A 10274-nucleotide genomic window follows, 5' to 3' on the forward strand; every position below is an offset into this window, starting at 1 on the left:
ACTCTTGCCTGGAAAATCTCAGGGACGGGGGAGCCTGGTGGGCTGTTGTCTATGGGGTCACACAGAGTCAGACACGACTGAAGCAACTTAACAGCAGCAGCAGCATGATTAGGTTCGTTTATTCTGACCATAAAAAGTTGTACGTATGCCAAAGACCCTTTGGTTAATGTATCTCTTTGTCCAACTGCCTAACACAGGCCTGCCCACATAGAAGGGGCTTAGTAATTTTTATAATCAGTAGATCAGCTCCCTTTCTACGGACAAAGGAGTATCAAAGCTAAGTCAAAATCCAAAACACGGACAGTGCTAAATGCTGGTGAGGATGTGAAGCAACAAGAACCCTGGTTCAGTGCTAGTAGGAACACAAATTGGTACAGCCACTTTGGTAGATCCCAGAGGTCTAGAGGCTAGGAAGTAAAAGATCAAGGTGCTATCTGTTCATGTGTATGTTAAAATATCTTCAATTGAACTTTTAAAAACTGTATGTCAATTACACCCCAATAAAACTGTAAATGAAAATGAAGAAATAAGAAATAAGCCAGTGTCCCCAAACAACAGAAATATTTTCCATTGAGACCTTCCCCTGCCATTATCTTAATTAACACAATTTTCACACCAGGGAATACTTTCCACACAAAGACATTTCACAGAAATATTAAACATGGAAATATATTTTTATGTATCTTCATTTTTCAAAGCAGATTCCTTTGGAAGCCTGTCTTTTGCACTCAGCCATCTAGTCAAAGCTATGGTTTTCCCAGTAGTCATGTATGGATGGGAGAGTTGGACCATAAAGAAAGCTGAGTGCTGAAGAATTGATGCTGTCATGTTGGAGAAGACTCTTAAGAGTCCCTTGGACTGCAAGGAGATCCAACCAGTCCATCCTAGAGGAAATCAGTCCTGAATATTCATTGAAAGGACTGCTGCTAAAGCTGAAACTCCAATACTTTGGCCACCTGATGTGAAGAACTGACTCATTGGAAAAGACCCTGATGCTGGGAAAGACTGAAGGTGGGAGGAGAAGGGGATGACAGAGGATGAGATGGTTGGATGGCATCACTGACTCAATGGAGTTTGAGTAAACTCTGGGAGTTGGTGATGGACAGGGAAGCCTGGTGTCCTGCAGTCCATGGGGTCGCAAAGAGTTGAACATGACTGAGTGACTGAACTGAACTGAACTATCTAAAGAGATTAGAGTTCTATCTGCTGTATTGTAATGTCTCATCAAGTGATGATTCTTTGTGTTTGGTTTTGGTCCACATTTCATTATCTACAAGGCTCCCAAGGATAAGATGTTTTTTCAGCTGTGGCAAAACTTTGGCAAAAATTTCCTCCTGGATTCTACCATATAACTTCTCTATAGAATTCCCAGTGTAATTGTAGACATTTATTTTTAGAAAATGCGTTTTGATTCGGTTCTCTGTGTTTTTGTTAATCACTTTAGTCCAAGTGTCATCAATCATGACTATGCATTAGAATACGTTGCCAAAAGTTTGGTACTGTGTTAAGATTTTGAAAAACCATAAGAAGCATTTCTCTGTCATCTTCTCCATTAGATTAGCCAGCATTTTGAATGTCCTTACCTTAAACTTTGAAGTTGAGGTTTATAGCTCTAGAAAAAATTATTATATTTAAAAAATTATAAATATTGAGAGTGAAACTAAGGAGTGAAGGCTAAAATACATATTATTACTGACTTTCAAGCTGTTTCAGTATTTCTGTCTAGTTCTGACATTTCTAGTATTCTTGACATATGCATCAGAAACTTTGAGAAGACACAACTTTTAAAACGTTATTTTTAAAAATAACATTAAAATTTTAAAATTGTTATTTGCTCTAACACATTCAAAGAGCAAGTAAATTTGCAGTCAAATTTTCTTTTTCTTTAAAGAGGAAATATATGTATCAAAGTAAGGGATCTTTCTGCCTATTCATAACTATAAGTCAATAGTGTAACTGTAAAAGATGACACTTCCTACTCTGACTTAAAAGACATTTGGTGCTTTGAAGACAGTGAAATAATGGTGTTCTAGTGTATTGCCAAATCCCAAGGCTTATGAAACAGAAAGAGAAATAAAGTAAAGCTAAAGCAAAGAGAAGCTTGTTCAAAAAACACAGATGGTTACAACAAATAGCATGTGTCCGTGCTGTGTCCATGCCTGAAACTCACTGGTTTCAGGAAAAGCAAACAGAAAAAAACAAGCAAAGCAAGTGGCTGGAAATGGGGAAGTGTGGTAGATACCAGCAACAGGCAAGGCCTTTGGCACAGATTTCCACAGGGGAATCTCTGACACTGGTGCCATTTGGTTCTTCAGAATGAGAAATGGAGAAGGTGACGTATTGTTACTTAGAGAAGAAGATCTCCCTCCTGAAAAGTCTCCCAAGAGCCCCCTTCATGTCTCTGTTCCTCAGCCTATAGATGAAAGGGTTCAGCATGGGCGTGACCACTGTGTACATCACTGAAGCAATTATATCTTTGTTGCTTGATGATGGGAAAATGGGAAAATGTACAGAACCATAATTGTCCCATAGAATAGGAAAACCACAGAGAGGTGGGAGCCACAGGTGGACAAGGCTTTGTAAATCCCTTTGGTCGAGGGGACTCTCAGGATGGAGACCCCGATGCGGACATAAGAGACTAGGATGCCAGTTAGTGGTATGATGATTCCCAGTGCCCCCACAGTGAAGATGACCAACTCATTGAGGGAGGTGTCTGAGCAGGAGAGCTTAAGCAGGGCAGCAAGATCACAAAAGAAATGAGGGATTGTGTTATCAGCACAGAAGGACAGCCGCGCCAGGCTGAGAGTGTGTGACATTGCACTGCTACAGGAGAAGATCCAGGACACAGCCACTAGTGAAATACACAAGTTTCCTCGCATGATGGTGGTGTAGTGGAGAGGGTGACAGATGGCCACATACCTATCATAGGCCATCACTGCAAGAAGAAGATTGTCAACACAACCAAAAAATATGAAAAAAGTACATCTATGTTACACACCCTGCATAGGGAATCGATTGATCCCGAGTATGCATGTTTATCAGCATCTTAGGGACAGTGACAGATGAAAATGAGACATCAGTGAGGGCCAAGTGGCTGAGGAAGAAGTACATGGGGGTGTGGAGGTGAGGGTCCAGCCTGATGAGCAGGATGATGAGCAGGGTGCCCAGCACTGTGGTCAGGTACATGCCCAGGAACAGGGCGAAGAACACGCCCTGCTGCTCTGGCCAGATGGGGAGCCCCAGGAGGAGGAACTCGGACACATTGCTCTGGTTCTCCCTTCTCACGTTCCTCTCCTGCCTGCTGTGGATGAAGGAGAGGGGGAAATGTCAGAAGCTTTGACCACACAAGGGTCTCTAATTTATTCTCGGAGAAAAATAATTTTCTCCTAAATTCCTTTTATCACCTAACATTGCCAGAGCAAGCGACACATTCTCAATGTTCAATATGATTCCTTTTGATGAAAACCAGAGCAAATTCATTCTTCAGTTTTCTTTTTAATTAACCGTGTTTCTGGCATTAAGCTTTTGACTGGAGATACAGGAATAAACAGGTCACACAGGACCTCTTCTCTCTGGATACTAACCCTCTAGGGAACACCTGCCAAAGGACTGACTAACATTATGGACCTGAAGTCCAATTCGTCGTGTTGCGATCCTGGCCCCTCCTCTTTTTAGCTATATGACTTGGGATAATAAATCTCTCTTGGCCTCACATGTGCCTCTATATGCAAAGATACCAACATCACACATTCATAGAGTTAATAAGAGCATTCTAACTCAAGGCATACTAATATTAAGAACAGTGTTCTATATAAAATACATACAAAATTTTCTCAATTATTTTTTATGACAGGACAAGTACCAAAAAACTCAATATCAAATTCAAGGATTTAATAAAACAGTATTATGAGATGGTTAGCACAAAGGTCTAAGAAACTGGCCTAAAATTTGCGCCTATCTGAGCACTTACACACTAAGGTAAACTGAGTTCAGATATCACTGGGGTCAATTCCCTGGTAGAACTTGTCTTAATGAATGTTAATTTTCTGGCCAAGAAACAAACCTTCTTTCTGTACATATATCTCCATCCATTTCTGGTTTTTCATTTTGGCTCAGATCTGGATGTTCATAGGTAGGAAGACACCTGAGATCTGGGGTCTGAGAGATGAAAGATACTGAAGGATTGGAGGGTCTATTAGAATTCAGTTACCTGACTGACCGTTCACTATTTCCCAATATTGATTTTCACACTGGATAATTACTGACATTTAATGAACACTATGTCAGATTAATACATTTTTGGAAAATAGCCTCACTAAATTTTGTCAACAGTCCTAAGAGGTAGGTGTTATTAGACTTCATTGTAAACATACAGAGAAGCAGTAGGAAGCTAGCATGATCATATAGTAACTTCTATAGTCACAATTCTCTCTTGTGTTTTTTAAAATTAATTGGAATCTCTGCTCTTGTGACTCTACTATTTCTCTTTCTCTCTGGTTAGACAGAATAGGCAGGATCTTAAGAAATGTTATTTCAAGATTTGAAGGATTCTTTCTGCTTAGATAACTCTCAGCACTCATATTCCTGCAGCCCTTTAGCTTGTAAATGGCTTTTATTTGCCTTCAGTTTTGTTCAGTCCATAAATGTTTATTTGTATCTGGAAAATAGAGAAGACAGTAATTTTTTCCATCATTTTACTAACAGGAGTAGTGAAATAAATAATCTCACATAGATACTGTATAGTGGAGCCTGGTCTCAAAGATTGATTTTCTGATAATTTTTTCACTAGAGAGAGAACCCACTCATTTCTTTTTATGGGTGGTAGAGAGGCAACATTTAAATGTGAAATGTGAAAAGTTGAAGTAAAAAGGTAAAATATGTTTGGGAGAGAAAGATAAACATTAACATTGTATAACAATCTCTCACTAGATGCTTGCTTCAGACCAGGAAGTTGCTAGAGGTCATTAATTGACTCAGTTCATAGGGCAGAAGAAGGGTCCAGGCTCTGGACCATTCTGCCAAGGACTGCCTTCTCCCTGAAAGTTGCTAGGTCAGACTTAACCCAGGATCACAAAGATCTCCTGGAGGAGAACCAGAGCACATAATGAAAACAAGGAGCTGGGAGCAATACAGAAGTGGTGCGATGATTCCATCAACACCATGTGGAAAGAGGTGGCCAGGGAATTGCTCAGTAATAAGGAGAGAAGTGGCAATCTGGGGGAGTGCAGTCTGGAGAGGATTGGGAGAGAGCCTGTGGATGGGTCTAATTTTCCTGTCTTTATACCAAATTTTTTCTCCTGAGAAGTAGAGAAATGGAGGGTCAGGTGTCTCAACCTCCATGAGTCTACAATTTACTATTGAATAAGTGATTGCAATGTGTCTAGAATGTCTGAAGCACCTTACACACAAGATCCTTCAGCAATCATCAGGATTCCATTAACAGTAGAGGATGCTGAGCACAACCAATGCCAAATCCAAAGCTATTAAGTGGGGAAAAGACAAAGATTTGAGTATATACATATGTGAGACCAGAAATGAGCATTTTGTTTCTAAAATGTATTGCCAAAACTGAAGAAGTGTGTCAAAAGTATTGGGTTTCCAGTACTGTTGGAATATTTACATCACTGACAAATGGATTCCAGAAGTGCCTCAAAGTGGGCTTCCTTTGGAGCTGCCTGTGTGGATTCTGGTCTCAGCCAAATGGAGAGCTAAAATATGAGACCATTATGCACACACACACACACACACACATCTGTATCTTCTGTGTGAAGTAAGTCAAGATGTGGGGGTATTTTTGCACAAAGACACTCACACAATATCACAGACAAACACCTGCCAAATGGATTTTTATTTTTCTCTAACTTGGGCTTCCCAGGTACCACAGTGGTACAGTATCTGCCTGCCAATTCAGGAGACACAGGAGACCCAGGTTCAATCCCTGGGTTTGGAAAATCCCTTGAGGTAAGAAATGGCAACCCACTCCAGTATTCTTGCCTGGAAAACTCCATGGACAGAAGAGTCTTTGGGCTACAGTCCATGGGGTCGCAAAACAGTCAAAAATGACTTTGCACACACATACACACACACACATCCTCGAACTATTAATAGGTAAATACAGTCAGGATGTGAGTCAGCTTCAAATCTATGCAAAACTCACAAAGAAAATGCACACGTGCAGTGCAGCTACACACAGAGAACCCTCAAGCATCCTATACCACAGACATTGTAGACCAAGAAGTCATACATATTCAAACCATGAGTCGTGCACAAGGCCTTACATTCAGCATGCAGCAACAAATGGAAGTAAAAGGAGCACACTCTGATAGGAAATTTCCAGCTTCTCTGGAAATCCGATTACACATACACACATAGTCATACAACACAACACACACAAATACATGCAATGTGTCTCATGGTCACACATGCACACATTTACACAGAGACACACATGCACGACTATGAGATTTCTGGGCTCCTTTTGAGCTATAACAGTGGTATGAGTTCAGATACCTTCTGCTTCTTTCTGTTACCTGAATCCTCACTTTCTGCTCAAAAGACCCAGCATCCAAAGAAAAAGAGCAAACCTTGGTGGCTCGAGGACCTTTACAGACTCTCATGTCTGTTCGGCAGCCTGAAAACTACAGGCAGGAAGGTCTCCTTGGACTCATCAAAAAGAAACCCCAGAGGGAAACAGCCACCAATCCCTGACTAGAGAAGCAGTCAACTGGAGCCAATTGCCCAGCTTCCTCCTGGCCCCCGGATGGGGAGTATGTTTAGGGTCCAGAGGGACTGAGCTACATCTGGGACCACAGGAGATATCGTCCCTAAAGTCAGTGGTACCCTGGGCTTCTGGTCAAATCTCTGGGTGGGAAGTGGAAGTTCCCCTGTTGCCCACAGCTTCTGTGCCGTGAGCTCAGGCTCTCTGTATGGCAGTGTATGGTGCAGACAGTGCAAGGAACTCAACAAGCTTCTGCAGGCTCCCCAACCCCTACACAGGCTTCCATTAAAACACAAAGCCCCTTAAAATGTACAGGGCTTTTTGATAGCAGCCATTCTGACCGGTATGAGATAGTACCTCGTTGTGGTTTTAATTTGCATTTCTCTAATAATGAGTCAAGCATAAATGCTGGAAAGCGTGCAGAGAAAAGGGAACACTCTTACACTGCTGGTGGGAATGCAAACTAGTACAGCCACTATGGAGAACAGTGTGGAGATTCCTTAAAAAACTGGAAAGAGAACTGCCATACGACCCAGCAATCCTACTGCTGGGCATACACACCGAGGAAACCAGAATTGAAAGAGACACGTGTACCCCAATGTTCATCGCAGCACTTTTTACAATAGCTAGGAAATGGAAGCAACCTAGATGTCCATTGGCAGATGAATGGATAAGAAAGCTGGGGTACATATACACAATGGAATATTACTCAGCTATTAAAAAGAATGCACTTGAATCAGTTCTAATGAGGTGGATGAAACTGGCGCCTATTATACAGAGCGAAATAAGTCAGAAAGAAAAACAACAATATAGTATATTAACACATATATATGGAACTTAGAAAGATGGTAAGAATGACCCTATATGCGAGACAGCAAAAGAGATGCAAATGTAAAAAACAGATTTTTGGACTCTGTGGGAGAAGGCAAGGGTGGGATGATTTGAGAGAATAGCATTGAAACATGTATATTACCATATGTGATATAGATCACCAGTCCAGGTTTGATGCATGAGACAGGGCACTCAGGGCCGGTGCACAGGGATGACCCTGAGAGATGGGATGGGGAGGGAGGTGGGAGGGGGTTCAGGATGGGGGACGCATGTACACCCATGGCTGATTCTTGTCAATGTATGGCAAAAACCACTACAGTATTGTAAAGTAATTAGCCTCCAATTAAAATAAATGAATTAATTTTTTAAAATGTACAAGTCCCCCTGCTCCTGAGGAGTAGGGGGAGTGGAGTAGGGCTTCCCTTGTAGCTCAGCTGGTAAAGAATTCACCTGCAATGTGGGAAAGCGGGGTTCAATACCTGTGTTGGGAAGATCCCCTGGAAAAGAGAGAGGTTACACTCCCGTATTCTGGCCTGGATAATTTCATGGACTGTATGGTCCATGGGGGTGCAAAGAGTTGGACACAACTAAGCAACTTTCACATTCAATTTCATTGAATCTATAACTCTGGAAAAAAGACTCAGGGCTCTCCCTCTAGTAAGAGAGCACACCTGAGCAAGTTACCAAAGAGCTCAGATTCAGTTTCTTCAACTTGGAAACAATGATCATATTCTTCATGTGAGTTTGAAGGATGCTTACGTGAGCACATAATGAAAGCTTAACAAACGGTAGGGTTTGTTGTTGGTGTCTTTGTATCACTAAGGATCAGCTATGGCTTGCAATAGACAATTCTGATCAGTAATTGTTGAATGAATTCATCTGTTCATTTACTCATTTGTTCGTTCACTTAAATAATCATTAAGATTCCCTTTAGAGTAAATACTGATTTATGCTCTGGAGACAAAACAGCAGATAATATCAACAGAAATAAATCCCTTTCATGGAACACATACTCAAGTGGGAGGTGGTGTAGAAAAAAATTGTTAATGCAAAACGAATGGCAGGTAAATGGTGAAAAGTGCTGGGGTCTGATAAAAATCAGGCATGGAGCTAGGGAGAATCAAGAAGCTCAGAAAATACCTACTGTTACAAGATAACTTTTTCTCAGAAACCCAGACATTTGTCCAATCAAGAGGTTCCAGGTCTGTAAACTGGTTTGCACTACTTCACGCCCATTAGATTGGCTAAAATGGAAAGAACCGCTGATACAAAATGTTGTTGAAGCTATGACACAACTGGAACTCATATACACTGCTCAGTTTGGAAATTTATTTAAAAGTTAAATATATACCAAAAAAGATAACTAATAAGGACCTACTGCAGAATACAGGGAATTCTACTCAAAACTCTGTGATGACCTATATGGGAAAAGAATCTAAAAAAAAAAGTAGATGTATGTATATGTATAACTGATTCACTTTGCTGAATAGCAGAAACTAATACAACACTGGACATAAACTATATTCCAACAAATATTTAAAAAACAGAAGTATTGTAAAGGGGAAAAAGTTCAACATATACTACCTAGTAAGATTAGGTATTTGTCCAGAGAAAATGAATGTATATACCTATACATAGACTTACACAAGAATGTTCATAACAGCTTTATTTAATAGCTGGAAACTGGAAACAGCCCACATATCCATCAAAAAAAAATCCGTGGTATGTCCTTACAATGGAATACTACTCACCAATTTTTAAAAATGAACTACTGATGCACAGCACAACACGAATAAATCTCAAAATGCTTATGCTGAGTGAAAGAAGGCAGCAAGAAAAGATCACACACTGTAATAAACTTAAATAACTTCTTAAATAAACTTGTAGAAGATGCAAACTAACCCATGTGACAGAAACAGATTAGTGTTTTCTCTGGGGACAGATGGGAGAAGCAAAGAGAGAGCATTAGGGTAGGCATTAGGAAAAATCATGATCATGATGGGTTATACAAATGTCAAAACTAGGCAAATAGTGTACTTTAGATATACGAAGTGTATTGTATGTCATTTATAACTCCCTCAAATCCAGGTGTTTCTAAAGGAACAATAACAAAATCAAGTATGATCATGTTTTTCCTCTACTGAATGCCTTTCAGTGGGTTCCCAAATCCTCAGAATGAAAACCAGAAAGTCTACTAGAATGGTTAATTTTATGTGTCAACTTGACTAGGCTGTAAGACCCAGATATTTGGTCAAACACAACTCTATATGCTCAGTTCAGTTCAGTTCAGTCGCTCAGTCGTGTCCGACTCTTTGCGACCCCATGAATCACAGCATGCCAGGCCTCCCTGTCCATCACCAACTCCCGGAGTTCACTCAAACTCATGTCCATCAAGTCAGTGATGCCATCCAGCCATCTCATTCTCTGTCGTCCCCGTCTCCTCCCACCCCCAATCCCTCCTAGCATCAGAGTCTTTTCCAGTGAGTCAACTCATCAAATAAGGTGGCCATAGTATTGGAGTTTCAGCTTTAGCATCAGTCCTTCCAATGAACACCCAGGATTGATCTCCTTTAGAAAGCTTCTGCACAGCAAAGGAAACTATAAGCAAGGTGAAAAGACAGCCTGCAGAATGGGAGAAAATAATAGCAAATGAAGCAACTGATAAAGGATTAATTTCCAAAATATACAAGCAGCTCCTGCAGCTCAATTCCAGAAAAATAAATGA

The 10274-nt window shown here is 40.7% G+C and overlaps 1 pseudogene; it reads right to left on the reverse strand.

The window, feature by feature from the left end:
* Positions 1-2343: 2343 nt before the first annotated feature.
* Positions 2344-5340, reverse strand: LOC129539270 (olfactory receptor 1J4-like; annotated as a pseudogene).
* Positions 5341-10274: the final 4934 nt, after the last annotated feature.

Source organism: Moschus berezovskii, chromosome 11 (assembly GCF_049115385.1).
Source record: "Moschus berezovskii isolate FMDL1 chromosome 11, NW_MosBer_1.0, whole genome shotgun sequence".
Taxonomy (NCBI): domain Eukaryota; kingdom Metazoa; phylum Chordata; class Mammalia; order Artiodactyla; family Moschidae; genus Moschus; species Moschus berezovskii.